This window comes from Ambystoma mexicanum, chromosome 4p, assembly GCF_040938575.1.
Source record: "Ambystoma mexicanum isolate Mex_15411 chromosome 4p, UKY_AmexF1_1, whole genome shotgun sequence".
Taxonomy (NCBI): Eukaryota; Metazoa; Chordata; class Amphibia; order Caudata; family Ambystomatidae; genus Ambystoma; species Ambystoma mexicanum.
Genome location: NC_090927.1, coordinates 132,909,816 through 132,931,601, shown reverse-complemented (window position 1 = coordinate 132,931,601; position 21,786 = coordinate 132,909,816). Strand labels below are relative to the sequence as shown.

The 21,786-nt window shown below is 46.5% G+C and overlaps 1 protein-coding gene across 6 annotated transcripts in view; it reads left to right on the top strand.

Moving 5' to 3' along the window:
- Positions 1–21,786, top strand: part of DTNB (dystrobrevin beta) — a 1,559,893-nt gene that overhangs the window by 174,638 nt on the left and 1,363,469 nt on the right. Inside the window, exon 1 of one of the 6 annotated variants that reach the window (XM_069605561.1) lies at positions 20,837–20,896. The exons of the other annotated variants lie outside the window; for them this stretch is intronic. The gene's annotated coding sequence lies outside the window, so the exon portion shown is untranslated. Of the gene's footprint in view, positions 1–20,836; positions 20,897–21,786 lie in introns of those variants that run through there. 6 annotated transcript variants of the gene reach the window in all.

Below are 21,786 nucleotides of genomic sequence, written 5' to 3'. Positions count from 1 at the left end.
GTATCTCTCTGCCTACCTCCTGCTGCAAATACAAAAGCCCAGAAGGGCAGCAGAGCTACAGTGCCTGGCACTGAGAGCATCTGGCTTTCCTACCTTGTTCCCTTCCAGGCCAGTCTGTCCTTCGTTCTCACTGAAGCTGGTAGCACGACACCAGAGTGTGATTTAGTCTGTGCGGGCCTGTCCCCTCACTGTGGTGAAAACTCTTCCATAGTCACAATTACAGTATATTGGAATTTCCAAGGACTGTTCGCTTTGCATCAGATTTTGCACTCTCTTAAAAAGTTCTAATACGTGAAAAGTGCATCCTGCTGCTTTTAATTCAACATAATCTTTTTTTAAAGTAAAAGTACATGCCTTTAAAATATATTTGTGCAATATTTACTGTTTAATTCCCGGCCAGGTGTCAACTAAAGCCGAAATGAAACTGTTTTTTCTTGGACTAAACTTGGAAATGTTGCACACAGCTGTTTTTATTGCGATCAGCATGCATCTCGGAAAGCACAGGCTGCCAGTAGAGTCTACCGGCTTCAGTGAGAACGACAGGCATTTTTTCTCTGATGTACCTGACAGACTGTCAGTCCTGAGTCTTCTGCCAGTGCCTTGGATGCCAGTTTCTGGTTAGAATCTCAGTGTGCCAGTGCCACATACTTGCCAACATTCTGTGACCAAAAAGGATTTTTTAAGTTTCAGAAATAATAATTCCCATAACAATGACATCACAGGAAATACAAAACATACATTGTTGGCACCATTGAAGCATTCTAAAATACACAAGCCATCAAACAGCACAACATGAAAAGATGTTGAAATGTTAAAAATGTATAATTATGTGTTGCATGCTTGGTTCTGCAGCCTGCCGTAGAGTCACATAAATGACTACTCGCCACTTTAAAAAGCAGTAGGATCTGTCAACCCTACAGATTTAAGCTGTAGGCAGTAGGCTACTGCTTTTTAAAGTGGCGAGTAGTCATTTATGTGACTCTACGGCAGGCTGCGGGTTCAGATTATCTCTAGGCTGTAGGGCTGCTTAAAAAGCAGTAGCCTACTGCCTACAGCCTAAATCTGTAGAGTTGGCAAGTATGTCACCCCGGGGCTATGGCAAACTGGCCTCTGCCTCCTCCACCACCTACCCTTAACTGAAATTCTACTTTCTGTCTCCAAGTCCGACTGACTCCAGCCTTGGAACTTGGGAAGTTCCAACATAAATTGTAGGCGCACCGACACTGCAGCTGGCCCGACCTGTGTCTGTATTCACTGCAGCATGATGTTTGTGCCAGCAAGGGAAGGGTGTTTAGGCTTGGCCCACGTCTGCGCATAGTTAGGGCACATGAAAATGCTCAATCAATGCGCAGGCGTGGGCCAAGGCAGATTGTGCGCCGATCCAGCACCAGCTGAGCAGCCTTGCTCTGTGTTGCTCTGCGTGCGTGCGCTGTGAGTGACTTAGCCACTTACTGCAGTGCTCCAGGGTTAAGGGCAGGCAGGCTGCTGCTGCTGCTTTTTGGAGTCCAAAAAGCGGCCGCATCTAATAATAGCATCCCGACTGCCCTTAACCCTATTCTTGACCACTGTGCGATGTGCGCGCTTTGTGAATGTACCGTTTTCTTTTGTTCATGTTCATTAACGGAACTAAAAGAAAACGGTACGGCACACAAGCAGCAACAACTTTTGGTCCGAGCAGAGGCCTCCTTTCTAGGGGGAGCCAGAGCAGTTTCTTGGGGGGGCCTGGCCCCCCCCGCTGGAGCCGGGCCTGGTTGCTAATGATTCAACTGTATCCTTGTGCTAGAGAAGCCAGAGACTGTGCTGAGCTACAGTGTACCGCCTTAACCCGTGCTGAAAACATGGGGAAGGAAGGCCAACGGCCTGAACATCCTGACATATCATTTTGTGAATACTTCTTTCTTATTTGTAACATTGTTTCCCACACTATTTGTATTTAGAGGTAAGGATTGGCATAGGTTTATTAGTATAGGCCCTTTTTTTGACAAGACACCACTCGGACTGAGTTATTATTATTTGATGGTCGTAGCTTGCTCCGATCTGTAGATTTAGGATTAGATAGGCGTTTATCAAACCCTTTTTGAAGTTCAATAAACACTCTAGAACCGTGCTCACTTGTGTCTGTCTTACTGTTGATACCATGCCTTCCTTACAGAGGCCAACATGGAGGTGTTATTTTGTGGGTATTTGCAGAGAACCTTGCACATTCCTTAAACTCTTTCCCATGAAATAGAGATCCATTAGCAAATCTGAATTTTTCTAGTATAGTGTGTGTTGCAAACAGATCCTGTAGTACCAGTACTATCTCCTCCACCACTGTGGATGAGACTAACTTACCCTATGGGTAGCTGGAAAATTCATCTAGTACCACCAGGAAATGTTTTTATTGTAGTACGGCCCAAAACCGATTCTTGTGTCCTGCCATAGGTCATCACTCCTCTCTGGGGATTTATTGGGTGGCTTGGCAGCATCTGCACCCTTGTGGGTGTGAGTCCACTTTCATCCAGATCAAGAAACCATACCTTTTTCTCTGAGCCTAGCTTTAGTTTTGCTGGCCACCTGATGGTCTGTGTGGGCCAATTGAATATCTGGTGATAGGAGTTCAGGCGGGATTACTAAGCAGGAGTCCTTACCCTCTATAGGCCTTGGAGGAATGCGTGAGATGCTGGTGCCCTGTAATTGTGTTCTGGCAGGAAATACATCACTGCCCTGCACATAGTGGTTTAAGTATCATTTCCATACCTGCATGTTTGCTCACCGACTCCGCAATGTCTGGTAAGGACCTAGTCTTTGGAATCAACGCCCATGTTATGTCATGTCCTTATCAACTGGCAGTTCCTGCGTTGGTCTTTGGATGTGTGCATCTCAACAAATAATCAGCAGGATTGTCTACTCCTGCTCTGAATTGCAACAGAACTCTATAATCTAGTAACTGGACCAATCATCACTCCATTTGAATGGGATGTTCATGGTGCTAATCCCAGCATGATTAGTAGGAGTGGTTTGTGGTTGGTGACTGCTTTACGGGTCTGCCAAATATATAGATGAAAGTGCTTGCAAACCCAGAGGATGGTCAGAGCCTCCTTCTCAATTTGAGAGAATAGCTGTTCAGAGGGCATTAACGCCTTGATTGCATACGTTATTGACCTGGTCGTGGCATCTTCATCTCTCGTAACTAGGACCGCGCCTAGACACAATGGGCTTGCGTGACCAGTATTTCAGATTCTTTGTTGGGATTGTTGAAGTAAGCCATGGTGCCCTCTGTATCAAGGACGTTCTTGGTGTTCTTGACTGCTGCAAATTCCTGACTTCCCCATAACCGTAGGGGGTCTTTCTTGGTTGGCACCCAGAGGGGGTCCATCAATGTGGCCAGGTTTGGGATGAAAAGGCAACAGAAATGGACCATCCCTTGAAAGCTTTGTACCTCAGAGGATTTGCAGCCTTGATGTCCACCAACATTCTTGGGTCTGCTGAAAGCTCTTTCTTTTGAAATATGAATCCAATGAAGTCAACTTTCTTTTGCATGAAAAACTTGTTTTTGGTTAGTGTTAGACCATGTTGTTGTAGCCTTCAAAATACTGTGGCCAATTGCTTTACATATTCTTTATCAGAGGTTGAGTATATTGGCCCATCATCACTGATGTTGGTGACCCCTGAGAGTTCAACCAGCACTCTCCTTATTGTGTGTTGGAACCCTTCTGCTGCCAGTAAAACTCTGAAACACAATATCTTCTGCCAAGAGGCCTACGTGAGAGGAGAATGTAATTGTCTTTGAGTCCACATGTGGGGGTACCTGGTGGTAGATTGACGTGAGGTCTATTGCAGAGAATACAGTGGATCTCTGCAAGTCTGCAATCTTGTCATCCAGCATGAGTGTAGGATGTCTCTCCCTCCGGATAGCTAGGTTGGGTATCCGCATGTTTACATACACAGATCTGCACCTTCTCGAGTTGCTTACGTTTGTTTGTTAGTACTATCAGGGACCCCCCTTTGATTGCACTTCTTAATACTGTCTTCCCCCTTATTTGAGGGCCAACTCAACCTTTTTCTGCAAGTGTAAAGCGATCAGATGGTGTCGCAGTAGTTGTCCTGTCTGCCCTTTTAAACAGCCAATGTCTTTAAATAGTTTATCATATGATTGGATAAGGGACTCCAACTCCATCATAAAGTCACATCACAAAGTGAACATGAGCAAGCAGTTCTTCTCTGTTGCACCCCAACAGCATGTCTTTGGCCTTTGTCGTAACATAACATGTTACTGGTGTCAGCTGTCTATCACTTAGTTTAGAAACCCCTTTGAGGGGTAGAGTGGTCTTAATCCTCCATAGGTGAAAATGCATATTTTCGGTGATGCCAGATGAGGTGTGAGATGAAGATTTCTGAATTGCTCCGGCGTCATGACATTCACTGATGCTCCTGTGTCTGAGCATTTGTATGTTGCCTGGCGCAATGGTGATGACACAGCATGGTTGTCTCAGTAGTCTCATTATGCCTAGACACACTGCCAAGATAAATAATAAGTCTTCTACGTCATCATCTTGTTCTTGACTCAACTGAGATTCCTGGTCGTTTTTGGTTTTGGTTGCCACTCTACCTTGTTTTGCTCTGTGGTCCAGCCGTGGGTTTGTGCTGATTTGGAGTAGGCCAGTGAACTCTGGCAAAATGGTTTTCCCTTTCACATCAGCCACACATTTATCCTGCTGCAAGACAGCCTTGAAGGAGTCACCGAGACCCTTTGGTGTGTCGGTTTCTTGGATTCTGACATAGACAGTGGCAATCCCATCCTCTCACCTTTGTGAAGGTTGGGACTCTACGACATGAACCTCTTCAGTGGGAACTGCTTTCACTCCTTCCATATAGGATGCCTCTAAGATGGCAAGTTAATGAGCTCCTCCTATTTCTAGGATCTTTTTGTAGCAAGATGTCTGGCTCCTGTAGAATTTGTCTCCTGAGTTGTGAGGTGTAGCAATATTGAAATGTGTCCCGTGAGAAACCTTAGGGTATTCTCACTCCTACTCCCCCTGGATTCTCTGCTCAGGTGGCCAGGGAAGGCCATTCCGACCCTTCGGGTGGAGATGCGAGGGAGGATCACCTGAGTGGGTGGTCCTTGGGGATTGGGAGTGGGGTGCCCACAGGCGAGACATGGTATCACTCTTTTCCTATTGAAGACCAACCTAACCCTGCCCCAGTCTTTATGGGCTAAAGTAAGCCAGCTTCACTAATTTCCCCACATTTGACACCTGGCAGTACTGGGCCGAAGAAGAGGCGGCTGAGAGTGATGAACACTAAACCATTTCACTACTCTGGTACTGGGATGAAGAAGATGCATGCAGAGTACTTGCAAGGTCAGGCATGTCCCTTTTAATGACAGACAGTCAAACTCAATTGAAAGTCCACACCTACAACCTTAATTTAAATAAATATATTTTTTTTTAACTGTAAGTCTGTTGTCTGTGTCTTGCTTCATGATGCCTTCACAGTCTTTGTCTCCGTTATCTGCCATGACACATTACATCACTAGCGCATGAAATGGACATGGAATGCATGCAAGGTTTTGGATGACCCTTAGCAGGCTTGAAGCAGCATGACACTTTCATTGTCTTTGTTTACCATAGGGCTGCAGTACGTCTTCAAGGCGTTCTTGACAGCTCGGTATGATCCATCATCCCCCAGGAGCATCTGGAATAACTTGTTAACTTCTACACCTGAGTGGCATAGTAGCATTGATCGTCTGGCTGCATCATTAGTTTCTCATGTAGCTGTGAAAAACATTTCCAATGTTTCTGTCCATAGGTCAGAGCGGGATCCTATTGTTTCTGGTGATCCCTGGATGCTGAATTCCAGGATCATAATCCATGGGAATACCTTATTTTTGGGAGGTCGCTACTTGTTACGTTCAAGCATGAAGTGTAGATCTCCTAACTGAAGGGTTTCTTGCTGCTGATGACACCACCCCATACTTGTCGTCTTGGTTGCTCAGTTTGAGCATTGTTAAGAAGGTTGTCTAGTATCTTATCGGTGATATTTGTGTCCCCTTCTTCCCTTTCCAGGGAGGGTTGCTAGCTGTGTGCTCACTTAGATTCCCTATTGTGTAGGCCCGGCCGGACCTGTGTTGCCTTGGAACGAGAAATATATCCCTTGGTGTTGTTACAAGGTTGCGGGGTGGGCTGGCGTGTAATAGTGCTGCTGATACCTCAGCCTGCCTTATTGCAAGATGCTATATCGCTGATGGTATGAACCCTGCGGTATACCTATAACGGAGCAGAGAGTGCATTCTGAATAAACACAAACACACAAAGAATAGTGCTGCTCATAGAACTGACCCCATCCGCAGGCATGTCATTTGTTTCATTCCGTCACATGGCTTTGCTCTGCCTTGACGGACAATGTCCCACAATGTTGGGAAATCCTCCTTTGCAACACTGTCCTTCAGGATGATGTAAACTGTTATTCACAGACACCCCAGACCCCTGCACTGCTCCCTGGTTTCAGTGCCACTGCCCAATCTCCTTTGCTGGGTTCAGTGTTGTCAACTAAGATGTGTTCACCTGCAAGCTTTACCTCTCAACTAGTCTTTGTCTCCACAGCGTTTCCGCACTCTGCTCGGCAAGCAATTTTGACTCTTGAGGCGGATCAGAAGGACGTTTGCAATGCGTATTTATTAAATAATAGTATGAATGCCTAACTATCCTTATCGCTATGGGGTGTTGCCTACCTATATGAATAAATATTATATGGTGCTTGTCAGTTGTCTGTGAATATCAAAAAAGCAACGGAGCACTTAACAAAGGTATACAACAATACAGATGCATAACTGGGCGCTTTTCAGAGGTAACAGAACATATATACAGCGGGGGCTAGGCTACAGAGGGGCACAAAGGAGGTGAATATGTCTGCTGTCCAAAATATGTATGCTAACGGACCCTACCACTAACTTAACAACTAAGGTCTGCAGATGGACCCCTTGCTGGTAGGTGCTTCACGCACTCGTCTTCTTAATCTTGAGGTTCCTGGTCAATATGTAACTTTCAATTAGTCTTACTTGACTTTCTTATAAGGTTGTGTAGCTTGCTCATGAGTCTCTGAACGGTACTTTCCTCTTTGGAAATGGCTTTCCTTGATTCTTGTTGCATTTTTTGTTTAATGTTAAGGGGTTTTGCATAAGCTGGTGAAGTATAGTTTCCTGGATAATGCTGTTTTCGTGGAGACTTGTAGTTCAGCCCTTCCTGGGCTGCTTTATCTTGTTGTTTGCTTATCACAGAGGTTTCTCTGGCTTTCAGTTTATTATATTCTTTCTCGCCTGTATTCCACTGTTTAACTCTTATCCCGGGGTTAGCTTTCCCCTCTTCCCAGGGTAGTTGTATCCTTTTCTTATGTATCTATCTCTCTGGGATGTCTATTTTTTTTCCTTTCCTTAATGCAGTTCTCAAGTTTCTTAACTTTGCTCCCAAGCCTTTAATTTCTATGCAGACGAGTTTCTCCCAGTATTTCAATTATATCAGTCTCCTTCTGAGGGACGTTTATTATCCTCTTTCTTTCCTTAAAGCAGTTAAAATATCTTAACTTTATTTCCCAGCTTTTCTCCCTTTTACAGGGATGGGTTTTTAGGAGCATGTATAGACACCCTTTTGGTTTCCAGTTCCTCCCGGGTTCCCCGTTACCTTCTGAATTGGCAGGAAATGCCGGTGGGATTCTTCTGTGCCTGGGACCTTCTTTCATTCTCTGTCTCACGTTCTGCTTGCTTTCTCCAGCATCCTTGTCGTCCGTCTCACACTCCATTTGCTGTGGCGTCCCCAGGTGTTATCTGGATGGTTGTATGGGCAGCCTGCCCACCACAGTGATTTCGTGGTCACGCCACCACTGGATCTCTGACTCCAGTCGTCTCTGGTTTCTGCTTCTTCCGCATACGTACTTCCAGCGTTTGCTTTGCTTGATCCAAGCAAGTTTAAATTTCATGGACTTTGCTTCCTTCTGCGTTTGTTCTGCCTCCTTTTCTTCTCCACCCTTCGTGTGATGATTATTCCTCTTTTATCCTACTCGTCACAATGGATTGGAGATTTCCATTTAAAGGGACAACTTCTTTTTCTTCCTGATGACAGTACATTTGAACTCTTTCTTCAGTTAAGTCTGTACTCTGAAGTATTTGACATAGATAGTCCCATGTATGCCATCAATTGAATTGGCTTAGGGAGTTCCTCACATGAACAGTAGTCCTTGTCCCCTAAGGGGGAGCCTCTCCCTGTGAGGTCCAACTTGCCTCTAACCTTAGTGATGCGGATCCGGCTCGCCTCCCTAGCCTCGCGGTGAGTGCTCCCCCTAGGGGAGAAGGGACGAATTCCCTCAATTTGTCACACTCCCTACTGTGTATGGTTACCCAGTTCCTGGTCGGATAATTCTCAAATACCTCATTCTTTTACATAATTACCTTTATTGCTCCCTCCCTCTTGTTATCCTCTCACACACCCACCTTTGTTGGGCGATTAAGGTGTGTGCATCAGGGATCTGTGAGCAACCTGAAGCTGCAGGTTAGAATGTTGGCAGCGTCCATTCAGGCCTTTGTTCGTCTGAGGTTGAAAAATTGGCTACCGTTAAATTATGTAATGATCCTTTCTACTTAAATCACTTTGTAGAGGTAGGAATTTGGCATGAAGCTTCATATAAGCATTGCATATTACTCATCTACAGTCACACCTTGCCTTTCAAAGCTTCACTTGCATGAAGCTACTCTACATACACTTCTCCTCTTACTCCTAGATCAAACAACATTTATTTTCTCACAACTCTATTAACTCACTCCTATAAACAAACTAATGACAAACTAAAATGATTGCTTCTAGCCACTTCAGTTAAACCCTTTTCTCCTTCCCTCGTCACCCACATAGCAATGTAATATAAGAAAGACAATTTGGCTAGCTAATGGTTCTGTTCTGAAAAATGGCATCTCCAGGATCTGAAGACATTGGCCAACCTTGCACCCTTATGGTCTTTTACTTTAACTTTTTCATGTAAATGGAGCCCCTCCATCTCTTGTGTGCTGTGATGAATCCTGTGGTTATCACTGATCCTCAGCCTCCCCTGTGGCCAGGGGATGGCAGTGGAAGGCAGCCACTACCTGATCCTGACCCTGTTATGGTGAGGGAGGATCACATGGGAGGAGATGGTTTGTGGTGATAGCTTTATGCATTGACCAGCTTTGTAGATGCCTCTTTCCCCTTTGTGTGGAGGGAGTGGAGCTACATTTATCAGACACAGGGCAGCCAACTGCTTTCTCTAGTCTGCTGCCCAGCGTTCTGTTGAATTTCTTGATTGGGGTACTCTAGTGAGCACCGGTGAGTACATGGGCAATGGTTAAGTGATATTGATTTTTGGATAACGTGGGCAACGTGATAGTCACCAGAGGGTGAGTGCACATTAAGTATGCTACACAAATTGATAGACGAGCGAACTTTAAACACAAGGGACCTTTCTGCTTCTGCTTTTTTAGGTGTTACCCCATGGCATGCTATTTTGCGATGAGAAGTTAGTAGTGGATATGAGAAGGGCTAAGGATTTGAATTATTTGTATGTATGGTATGGTAATTGGTATCTGTATTTTTATGTTTGAAAACCAACAGTGTTGTAGCCTTGAAAATTAATTTAAACTCAAACGTGTTGGCTTTTGTGGCGCATCTGTGAATAACATCTGGAGGACTGCGTGCTTCTTAAGTCACTGTTTGGTGTTAGTTTGACTGTTTTTTAAATTGTACAGCTTCAGTAGAAAATATATATGTTTTGAGGTTTACTTATGTCTTGTAAGCATATGCAAAAAAAGATTTTTCACTTTGTATAATCGATTGGAGTTGTTTAAGTGTGATGCTAAAAACTGTAAATCCTTTTCGGTCTCAAATTGTAGTGAATCACATTACGGGAAGTGTGATAGTAAACACCTTTGTTGCAAACCTTCAGTCAACTATATTAAATCTTGGTATTGACAATTGCTTGTTTATATTGATTGAACGTAGTTCTGAATGAGCTGATTTGGTATGAATAATATTGACTAAACTTGGGATTAGTCCTAGACGATTGCATTTGGGGGTACCTGTTGGCAACAACGGGCAGTCTGTGATATTTTGGATTTTTATTTTGTTCTCGTGTGGTCGGGGGGGCCCTACTCTGGTGCACCAGAAAAAAATCAAAATTCTTATATAGGCGATTATACCATTAATTTATAAAGTTTATTACATTTAGTGATGCGCCTCCTATCTCTAGCAGATTTGGTGATTTCCTCAGGTGATACACAGTATTCTTCGATTTCATGTGAGGAATATCATATAATTCAAAAATTCATGATGGCCTATTGTCATTATACACATTCCTCCAATTGTAAAACACCAACGCCAGTTCTTGTCAAATACACTACACTGGATACCATTTATACCTCACTTGTACCTAAAACACAAATCACATTTCCTATTCATGGTGATGTTGTATTAGGCAAAAATCTCAAACAGAATCTCCTTAAAAACTCTGTTAATCCTATGAACTCCAACTCTCATAGTTCCTCTGGTAATGAGACGAAGAAGAGGGACAAGGAGCTATTGTGTATTGAGAGAAGCCCGAAGCAGAACGTGCAGACTAGTCGTTGTAGGATGAATCGGCTGTGCGGGACTTTTAAAGATGACTTGCACCAGCAATCAAATGTTGTGTATGGAGTTGGGGAGAGAAGGCACAGTCTGGGCGAAGCGAAGGGCAGAGCAGCAGGAAAAGGCAGACTTGCTGGAGCTGACCACGCTGAAGCAGGCAGGTCTCCTGGGCTGCCTTTCATCAGCCTTTGGCACAGGCGCGGCTAGAGTCCCAGAGGAGCGTGGCTCCAGGGAGATGCTGTGGGGAAACCGGCAGCAGTGGAGAAGCTTTAACGGGTGCAAGGAAGGCAGGAAGCAGCCACGTTACCCGCGAGTGAACACGAGATGGAGAAAAGAGCTGGAAACAGGTCTGCCAAGCGGGGGAGGCTATTCTCACATTGAGAATTCACTGCAGAAGTGTGCAGGAGGTCAGGGATGCAATGAAACACCGGTGAGTTGGCCCAAAGATAGTGGGAACCCCGGGCATACCGACAAGCACACGGACAGTTAAAAGTGCCATTTGAATACCGACCAAGTACATTTAAAAGAATACATTTGCACAGTTCCTCATGCCTGAAATGTCAATATGGGAAAAGCTGGAGCAAAAGTGATTATAAGCATATTTGAGAGGTCCATATAGGGGAGCTTGTGGCAAGTGAAATCCAAGGTCAAGGAGTATAGACGGTATAAGAGTGTTACTGTGCTATGCTAGAAGATAAAGAAAAGTAAAGAGAATATTGAAAGAAGACCTGATAAAGTGGACACATTAGGCAATGAGCCTTTTGGCGGGAGAAAAGATACCTGGCAGGAGAGTATACTAGGAGATCTATGAAACCCAGAAGCTGATACCTGGCAGGAGATTATACCAGGGAATCTACCCAAAGTGTATAAAGAAAAGAAACATTATACAAGGATACCTGATAAGAGCGTATATCAGAGGATCTGAGGAAACTATTAAGGACTTCCTGGCAAGGGGAAATACCCAGAAGTCATCTTTAAAGCAGTTGTATGAAAAAGAGACTTTGCCATCTTTAATGCAGTTGTATAACAGAGACTCTTTACCATTTGTGAAGCAGTTGTATGGAAGAGACAATTTTCAATAGTTTGAAGCAGCTATATAAAAGAATCACTGTACCATCTGTGGTGCAGTTAGAAGGACGAGGCACTTGGGCCATCTTGGAAACACCAGTTGTGTGAGAGACCATTTTTAATAACTTTAAGAAACTGTTACTTGGAAGAGACATTCTAACCCTCTTTAAGGAAACATTAATTGTGTTATCCTTCCTGAAGTAATCCAGGAGATGGGAACCACCCTCTGGATCTAAGGACTTCTCTTTTGGAGAAATCATTTTTGTTAGATTTACTTATGTGTTGTCCATTTCGAACATTTTGAGTAAACACAAATCAGGAACCCTTTTCCTTACACTTTTTAGTTGTGCATTTTAGTGCGAAGGTCAGATATGTTTTGGACACAAGGACAGTTGTTATAATTTTTACAAGACACACACTGATCTTTAGTTTTAGTTTTCTATCCAGGGAAACTCTTGTTAGGATAGGGACAGAGAGGCCTTTATCCATCCCCTTTTCTTTAATAAAGATGTCTGATGTTGAAAATATTAGCACTTTGTGTCCCCCTCTCATTTCTGAGCCCTCACAATTCCCTCTCTCTCGCTTTTTTCTCTTTCTCTTTCTTTCTCTTACTCTCTGTCCCATTGAATATGAACCCTCACTATTTTCTCTTGTGCACCTTTTCCCAGCATCTCTCTCCTGCACCTTTTCCCTGTATATCTCTATATCTGGCAGCCTTCTCTTTGTGTAACGCTGTCCTTTGCCTTTCTCAGTCTTTCTATTGATCTTTTTTTCCTGTCATTTTCCAACTTCAATCTTCTTTTTAGTCTTTTTTTTGTGTCTGACTTATCATTTACTATTTTGCCTTTGATCTTTTTCATGGTCACTTTTTCACTTTATTGCTTGGAGTTTTTCTTAACCTCTGCTTTCCTTTCTTTCTCGACCTAGGTCTCCCCCTCGCTCGCTTTCCTCTTGGAGTCAAGGTATTTTGTCTGTTATCCTTACTCACTAAGTTTTAAATCCCCTAATGTAGAATCCCACCCACAATTCTGGTAAATGAACCAGCCTGTATTAGGAATCAAAATGTTGTTTTTATTCAAATAAAATCACTTGGAAGGTGGTCCCCATATTCGTGCTGGGAATAATGTATGTCGCTGGTTTACAGAAATAATTGTCCTACCTGTGAATATCTCACTAGAAAAAGGGCACACATTCAGTCACATACAAAATCAATTATATTTCCGACTCTAATTTTACTAGAACAATGTTATTTCTGAACACAAACTAAGTCCATAATTACATCGACGCTTATCGGCCAGTGTGTTCAACGACTTTACATAGCAAATAAAACACTTTACTCTCTCTAATATATCAACAGTAAGACAGACACTAGTGACCACATTTCAAGAGTGTTTATTGAACTTCAAAAAGGGTTTGAAAAACGCCCATCTAATCCTAAATCTACAGATGGGAGCAAGCTACGACCATCAAATAATAACGCAGTTCTAGTAGTATCTTGTCAAAATAAGAGGGACTATACTAATAAACCTATTGCCAATCCTTACCTCTAAATACAAATAGTGTGGGAAATAGTGTTACGAAAAAGAAAGAAGTGTTCACAAAATGATATGTTGGAATGTTCGGGCCGTTGACCTCGGTTCCCCACATATTCAGCACAGGACAAGGTGGTTCACTCGAGCAAAGCAGTCTCTGGCTTTAGAACGAGGCTACAGGAGGACCACCAGGGGGCGCCGAGATGTGTTGAAGCGTCTCAGCCGGTCTCCTCCCAGGGGCGCCTAAATGTGGGATTTGAGCCCCCCTGTCCTTGTGGGAGTGGCGCCCTGACCCCCCCAGGGGTTTTGTGAAACCCCCGCGAGGCAGAGGAGCGCAGCCCTGGCGGCTGACGGTGCTGAAAGACCTGAGTTCGGTCACGTCCAAGTTGTGGATGGGAGCGGTGTGGAGGCCACCCCAGCCTAAGAACCCGCAGCGGACCCCTCAGCTTGGGGGTGGGGGAGGGGCCGCGGCCTGGCAACGGTGTTAATTATCCAGAAGTGCGGCGAGCGGAGTCAAAGTGAGCCCCCTGTCCGGATTGCGGGACTTGGGTGGCAGGGCCCGACGGCAGGCTGTACCAGCGACTCTTGGGGAGTCGGATCAATTAGATTCCAGTCAGTGACAGACCCTGAACATGAGGCATGTTGTCGGGTGTCCGCTAAGCGGAAGCACCCCCATCCAGTCCATCTAAGCAGTAAGCCACGTTGGCCACGTCCCCGGATTACGGTAAAGCGCCTCCTCTCAGCCGTTGCGGGAGATAAGGTGCCTGGCGCAGGGATCGCCGGAACTTGGGCGGAGAAGAAACGGGTACAAAGGCTGTGGTCCACTGGTTCCCCTGGCCTACTGCATCTATCTTCATCACCTGGATCGAGAGGTGGAACGGAGCACCCCAGCCGAAGGAGCGCCTCAAAGTCTCCAAAAAGTATGTATTGAACTGGGCCACTAATGGAACCCACACTGCATCGTTAAAGCGCTCCCCCCGCATGGACATCAGGCACACCTTAGTAGGCGGTGAGATGGTGGGCGGCGCGGGCGCAACGCAGGGAGCAGTTGCGCCCTGCTGAGAACTGCCGAGGCAGAACCCATGGAGCAGAGTCTGCGGGAAGCGGAGGAGATATTCTGACCCTGAAAACAGGATCCTAATTACCAGGTGCCGACCGGGTTCAGCCTGTATCTTTTTGTCACTGGGGTTGGTGAAACAGACGTCCCCCAGGTGCTGTTCCCCCCTGTGGGGAGGCACTGCACTGCTGTGCTCCCCACGCGGTGCATAGTCCTCTTCGCCCCCATTGGGTCAGAACCTTGGTCCTGCTGGTGTGAGAGGCAGATGTCCTAACACTCTCTCCCTGCCCCCCCCAGGTGCGGGCCTGACTCTTCCAGCCTGTGGTTTTCTTTTCTTTGGCTCTCCTCTGGCTACTTCACACCAGCAACCTATCTGGGTTTTTGTTGCCGCACCCCTGGTGAGTGTGCACGGTTCACTACATCCCTCTGCCGCAACTGTCAACCGAAGGTGTAACCCTGGGAACGTACATCTGAAAGGATAACCTGAGGACACCCTGCCGAAAGCTGATGTGACTGTTTCTAGTCGGGAGAGAAAGGGAGTGCGAGCCCATCCAGTCTCTCTTGAACACCCAGACCCAATAGGACCCCCTGACTCTCTGGTTCCTTGGTCCCCAGCGTGGCCTTCTTCCCTTTTGATGGACTGGTCACAATCCCTACAGAAGTTCCGACGTACCCCTGACCGGACGGGGGAGGCGGGCACCATGCAGTCTTCCAGTCAGCCGGAGGCGATGGAGGCCCAATCGATGAGTCGAAGCATGGCAGCCCTGTTGGAGGAGATCCAACGTTTTAGAGCAGACCTCAGCAGAAGACTTGACTCTTTAGACAAAAAGGTTGATGCAGTTGACTATCGAGTCCAGGCCCTTGAAGCCAATCAAACCTCAACAGACCTCCTTGAAACCCAATTTGACATGCGTCTTGCAGAGCTGGAGAGGCGGGAGGAGAAGGTCACTCTCAAACTTGACGATCTGGAAAACAGAGAACGACGCTCCAACCTAAGGTTCCTTGGTATTCCGGAGCAGGAAGGGAAGAAGCAGGCAGATATCGCAAGAGTGGTTAAAGCAATTATAAGTAAACTGTTTGATGGAGGAAACACCAGCGAGCCAACAATTGATAGAGCTCATAGAGCAGGAGCTCGCGCTAGAGGACCTAGATCAATCCTCGCGAAATTCCACTATTATGCTGAGAAGACCAAGATCCTGGAGCTAGCGCGGAGAAAAGGCCCCATCGACTGGGAAGGCTCCAAAATAACGATTTACCAGGACCTTTTGGCTCTTACCCTGTCACGCCGGAGGCTTTGCAGTCCCCTGACGAAGTGGCTGCAGTCCAAGGGAGTGAGATGCAGGTGGGGTCACCCTTTTTCACTCTAGTTTGAAGTTGAAGGCTACAAATACTCCCTTGTTACGGAATCCGATATTCAGAGAGTGACGTGTGAACTTTTGGATGATTCCTCTTCAAGGCCGGGCAAGGAGAATGGGGGAGGAGAAGAGGGAGATCATTGTGAAGCTTCGGAGTTTGTGGAGAGACGTCACATTCGTGGCCACAGGAAATTTAGAAAGGTGGCGCCGCCCTCCCCGGGAAGCCTGCCTCTTGACTTGATCTAGTGGTGCCTTTTCTGATCTGCTTTAAAGGGTGCTGAGGGGACTTGCGCATCAGGATTGTGGTCCTGGGTTCCCCAGGGGACCCCCCGATCTGCGAGATTCCAAGAAGGAGGTGGCCTAAACGGTGGATACCACTGTAAGGGGATGACGGGTCTACAGGGAGTGGTTGATGTTGATTCATATGCAGAGGGGGGCTCATAACGGTGTGGTTTTTCTGGTAGCGGGCGGCCCTGGTGAAGGTGGCCCACAATGGCGTGGGTGTGCGGCAACTCTGATGTCGTAGGTATTCCAGGCGCTCATACAAGATGGGGGTGGGGGGTTGGAAGGGTTTGAGGGTTGTTCTCTTTTTGGGGTGTGGGTGTGTTTCTTTGCGCCAACCTTTTGGGGTTTCTGTTACTTGGGGGTTGATTTATGGCATGGGAGACCATTGGAAAAACAGTCAGGAGTACTATCTCAAAGGGGCGTGAGCCCCCGGGGCCAGATGCTAGATTTGACCTACCTGATGGCTGACTGTAGTCATCTGCTGACGATGGGGTCTTTAAACATGCAAGGCCTCAATTCTCCTTATAAGAGGTCCCTGGTGGTGAAGGAATTCAATAGGCTGAATCTTGATGTTTTGTTTCTTCAAGAGACCCACTGGGTGAGGGGTGAAGAACCCTCTTTAAAGACGCACTCAATACAAAATGTTTTCCATGCGTCATCCCAGGTTAAGAAAAGAGGAGTGGCGATTGTGATCTCCCAGAAGGCTCACTTCACTCCTAAAGCCCAATGCAGGGATTTAGAGGGACGCTATGTCATGGTCAAGGGGGAAATTAGAGCGGCCAAAGTGACATTAGTCTCTATTTATGGCCCTAACGAGGCCCAAGACCGCTTTTGGTTGGAGGTGAAGCTCAAACTTATAACATTTGCTGAGGGTGCGCTGGTGGTGGGAGAAGATTTTAACATGGTACTTGACCCGACTCGCGACAGGCTATCGGTGCGCCCCGAAGTAGACTCTCGGTTGCAGAAGTGCATTTCAGCCTCTTTTCAGACCACTAATGAAGAACTTGGGCTTAGGGATTCTCACTCGGCCCGTAAAGGCCAGGAACCGTTATACACTTTTTTTTTTTAAACCCCACGCATCTTTCTCTCGATTTGATTATATGCTTGTTGATAAGGGGCTCTATGAAAACATCTCAGAAGTGTCAGTGGAGGTGACCCCATGGTCTGACCACGACATGGTTAGGATTCAATTAGGGATCCCCCTTAGAATTACGGGACCCGGGAGGTGGACTTGCAATGATCTTTTGCTGAAGGACAAGGAACTAGCGCAAACCACTCTGGGTGCCATAAAATAATTCTTTGTATTCAATGATGATGGGCAGGTGGGCTTAGAAGGAATCTGGGAGGCCTTTAAAGCAACAATTAGGGGTGTCCTTATAGGACTGGGTGCAGCGAGGAGGTGGGAGAGTGGTAGAGAGGAGAGAATTCTTGAAGATAAAATCGAAGCTCTCCAGCCGGGGGGCAAACTAAGATCTCAGATGTGTGGAAGTGGGCTGAACTCCAGCAACTTAAAGCAAAACTCGCAGCCCTTCTGGTCAGGCAAACTGAGAGGAAGCTGTCCTTCCTTAAACAAAAATATATGGAAAAAAGGTGAAAAAGCTGATAAAATCCTAGCATGGAGGCTTTAAGAGTTTAGTGAGAGTAGAAGGGTGGATGCGCTTGTCCTTCCATATGGGGGGTGTTGCTGAGATGAACCCGGGATAGCAGACCAATTCCGTAGGTACTATGAACGCCTGTACAAAACAGAAATCAACAGAGAGGGGGCGGATATAGACAGCTTTCTAGATACGTTACCTGTGCCTTGCCCCCCCCCCCCCCCCGAGCAAGCCGACCCTCTAGAGAGACCTATTTCTCCCCAGGAAGTGATTGACACTATTGGCTGTATGAAATCAGGTACTACCCCGGGGGATGATGGGTTTACAGTATTCTTCTTTAAAACATTTCCTTATGCCCTTGCCCCGTTTCTGTCTAGACTCTTTAATAGCGTTCTAGACTCAGGTTGTCTCCCCCAAACCATGCTTTCAGCTCGTATTGTTGTCATCCCCAAGGGAGGGAAAGATCCAAAAAAATTGCAATCCTACCGCCCCATGTCCCTGCTCAACACAGACGTGAAGATACTAGCCAAACTTCTGGCGAATCGGCTAGCCCATCATCTCCCATCACTGGTCCATGGTGATCAGGTGGGTTTCATCTCGGGGAGGCAGGGAGGAGATAACATCAGTAAGTCGTTGGATCTGATGCATGATGTCGCGCTTTCAGGGAAGGAGGCCTATCGCTTGTTGTTGGACTTTAAAAGGCCTTCGACCGGGTTGAGTGGGCCTACATAAGCAAAGTCTTACAGAAAATGGGGCTGGGGGGGGGGAGATTTCTCAGCTGGATTGCAACTCTGTATAATGGCCCGACTGCCAAAGTGGCGGTTAATGGAGTGACCTTGACTCCGTTCTCTCTTTCTTGAGGGACCCAGCAGGGCTGCCGATCTCGCCCCTGCTCTATGTCCTCGCGATAGAGCACTTTGCTATAGAAGTGCGATGCCATCAGGGGATAGCAGGGGTCCGTGGTGATGACCTAGACTTTAAGCTTTCATTGTTTGCAGACAATGTCTTGGCATATGTTACCAACCTTCGGCACTCGCTCCCAAACCTCCTAAACCTGATCCACGCCTTTGGTACTTTTTCTGGCTTGAAAATCAACCTAGCGAAATCGTGTCTGATGCCGATGGGTAGTGCGGATTCAGAGGTGAAGGGGAGGGACTCCTGGGAAGGTATTAGAATCGAGCGGGAGGTTACTCGTTATCTGGGAGTGCTGATCCCGAGAGACTTGACTCGCCTCTTTGAAGTTAACTATCCCCCTATTCTCGCTAATATTGTCTCAGATCTCCGGCGCTGGGACCCCCTGATGCTCTCCTGATTTGGCCGAATGGTGTCGGTCAAGATGAACACATTGCCTCGGTTGCTCTATCTCTTCTCCTCTCTTCCAGTTGCTATCCCGGACTCATTTTTTAAATTTCTTCACTCTCAGGTTTTACGCTTCATCTACAAAGGGAAAAAGCCGAGGATCAAGCATGAGAATCTCCCGAGATCACATGGAGGATTTGGCCTGCCCGACTTTCGGCTCTATCATAATGCGGCTCAATTAAAAGTGCTGTTGGAGCATTTGAGGGACGATATGAGGCCCTACTGGTCATATATTGAAGATATCCATGTGCACCCCAGCAAAGTGAGAGATCTTGTGTGGGCCGTGGGTGAGAACCTCCCAGGTGAGGTTAGAACGCACCCCACTTTGTCCGTGTTGTGGTCTCTGTCTGTGGAAAAAGAATAGAAGGAATGAGGTTTTCTCCTCCTGACCCCCTCCTCTGTCTTCAGTGTGGGCTTCCCCGTTCGAGTTGGATAGGAGGAATTTCCGCTGGACTCAGCGATGGTCAGGCGGGGGGGTTGGAACGTGCGGCTCAATTGTTTCGGCAGGGAGTATTTATTGACTATGATAATTTGGTGGATATCCTGGGGATGGCTTTGATCTTGATTTTTGACTATATTCGAGTAAAGGGGATCATGAGAACCCCCAGTGGGCTGACAAACTAACCCGCCCCCTCTCGCCTCTGGAAAGAGTGATGGTAGACTCCAAATCTAGGAAGGGATCCCTCTCTAAATTTTATAATGCCCTGATCACAGTGAACGCAGAGTCCAGACAAAGCTTTAAAAAGCAGTGGGAGAGATGGCTGGAAGGGGAAGTAGATGGCTCCACTTGGTCGTCCATCTTTAGGGTTCTCTTCTCTGCCTCCCTGCACACAACGTCTATGGAACACAATTTTAAGATGCTTCACGCATGACACCTTTCACCAGAGAGACTTTCTAAAATATTTCCAGGGCCATCCCCTCTTTGCCCGAGGCGCTGTGGGCAGCTTGGGTCGTGGTTCCACCTCTGGTGGGGGTGCCCGTCATTCAGCTTTTTTGGTCAGATCTGCGGAGCTGGATTAAGGAGATTTCTCGTGTTGAGCTGCCCTTGCTGCCCCTTGTTTTCCTCTTTGGTGTTCCAGCGCCCGATGTGGACGAGAGCATCTTGTCGAGAGTGGTCCAGGCCATGTTACGTGCGGGGAGGCTTGCCCTTGCCCAAAGGTGGAAAAGTGTTGGGGTGCCTTCTAAAGCGGACTGGCTGGCCAAACCTTGGGCGATATTTACTTACGAAAAGCTTTCAGCCCTCACTCATGACTCTATGAACTCATTTCTGCAAGATTGGATGGTAGTGCTACTCCATGAAGACTGTAAAGCAATGAGACTGAGGAGTAGGGGGTACGAGTACACTGTGATGCATGTTGGCCGTCCCACGATGATAACCTCTTTTGAGGCAAGCCCACATTGTCAGCTTTATTATTTTGTCTGATCCCGAATTGGTTTGATGGTTGTTTCTCCATTGCCCTATTGGGTTTGGTTTTAGTATGTGCAGCGGGAGGGAGAGGGTGGAGGGGGGAGGAGTTTTGTCTGCTGTTCTTTGACAATGTTTTTATTTCAGTGGGTGATTGTTATGTTATGCTTTTGGAAAATGTTTAATAAAAATTCATGTGGAAAAAAAAAAGAACGAGGCTACAGCTCAATCATTAGTTTCAGGGCCATCTGTGCTCAAGTCTCTCTGCTTCTCAGAGTCTCTTCTTTCAGAGGCCCTGATGCGACCGAATAAACAACAAGTTCTTTTCCTCTTTAGATTTTCACAAGTATTCACTTCGGATTCCCTTCAGCCAGACTCGGATCCCTTTAGCACAATGTTTGTCACCTTGAAACCCTCTCGTGTGGGCTCAAATACCTTAACACAATGTTCGTAGGATATTCTTTTTCGGGTGACTCAATGTTCAGGGTTTGGCTTGACCCATTTCAGGACCACTTCGATTTCACAATTCCTTTTCTTTTTTAACAGTCATCACCTTTCAGTTGGATACCTAACCTACCTATCGAATGAGCACTCATGCAGCATCGGACCACTCTGTCTACGGTATTGTATCTTAGCTTCAAAGTTAATTGACTCATCTGCTGTTTTAATTATATTCGCGTTGCTTGCCACATAAGCTTGATGCACTTTTCTCTTCAATTTTCTTTATACAATGTTGCTGCTTGCAACCTTGGTTTCAACACAGACTGGCCTGGTATCGGTCACCCCAATTCACCGGCTCTGCTGACTTCACTGGTGCTGCTTAGTTGTAGGAGACAAGGACAGTACCGCTGCGGCAAACGATTCTCCCCATCTTGACTATCGACGTGGGAGAGCCCCGGGTACCTCCTACACACAATGCAGGATTCTTCAGCTTTGATTCCAGGTCTTAGGTTTGCTATTCGCAAAGGCTCATGAAAGTTACGGTCTTTCAGTGAATAGGTCAAGGGCACATCGCTCCTTGCAATCCTCTTCGGTTTTGCCGTCTTTTGCCTTGCAGTAAACTGCCATCTTGGAACTGCTGCTTCCTCATGTGCTTTACCTTGCTCAGAGTGTGCTTTCGTGCTCCGCCATTTATCCGTATGGGGAAGTGTGATGGAAGTCAGGTGTGTCTAATGATCAGTAATTGCCTGACCACTTTTTTGGGACATGTCTGGTATACAGCTCGGGTGTTAGTCCGTTTCCTCTCAAAGTGAGCTGCCGGTGAGAAAGTGCTCGCGTTGGAAAAGGGTGGCGGGGAGTTGAGTTCCTAAGTATCCTACCTTGTAGGATGGGGTAAAGGTGTTACAGGGAAGGGGATACCGCGTCTCGCCATCCAGTGTCCCACTGCCACTCCCCAAAGACCCCTCATCTAGGTGATTCTCCCGCACTGGTCCACCCCCAGAAACTGGATCCAAAAGCGATGGCCATGTCCTGGCCACCTGGATGACAGCTACCCGGGGACTAGCGGGTCA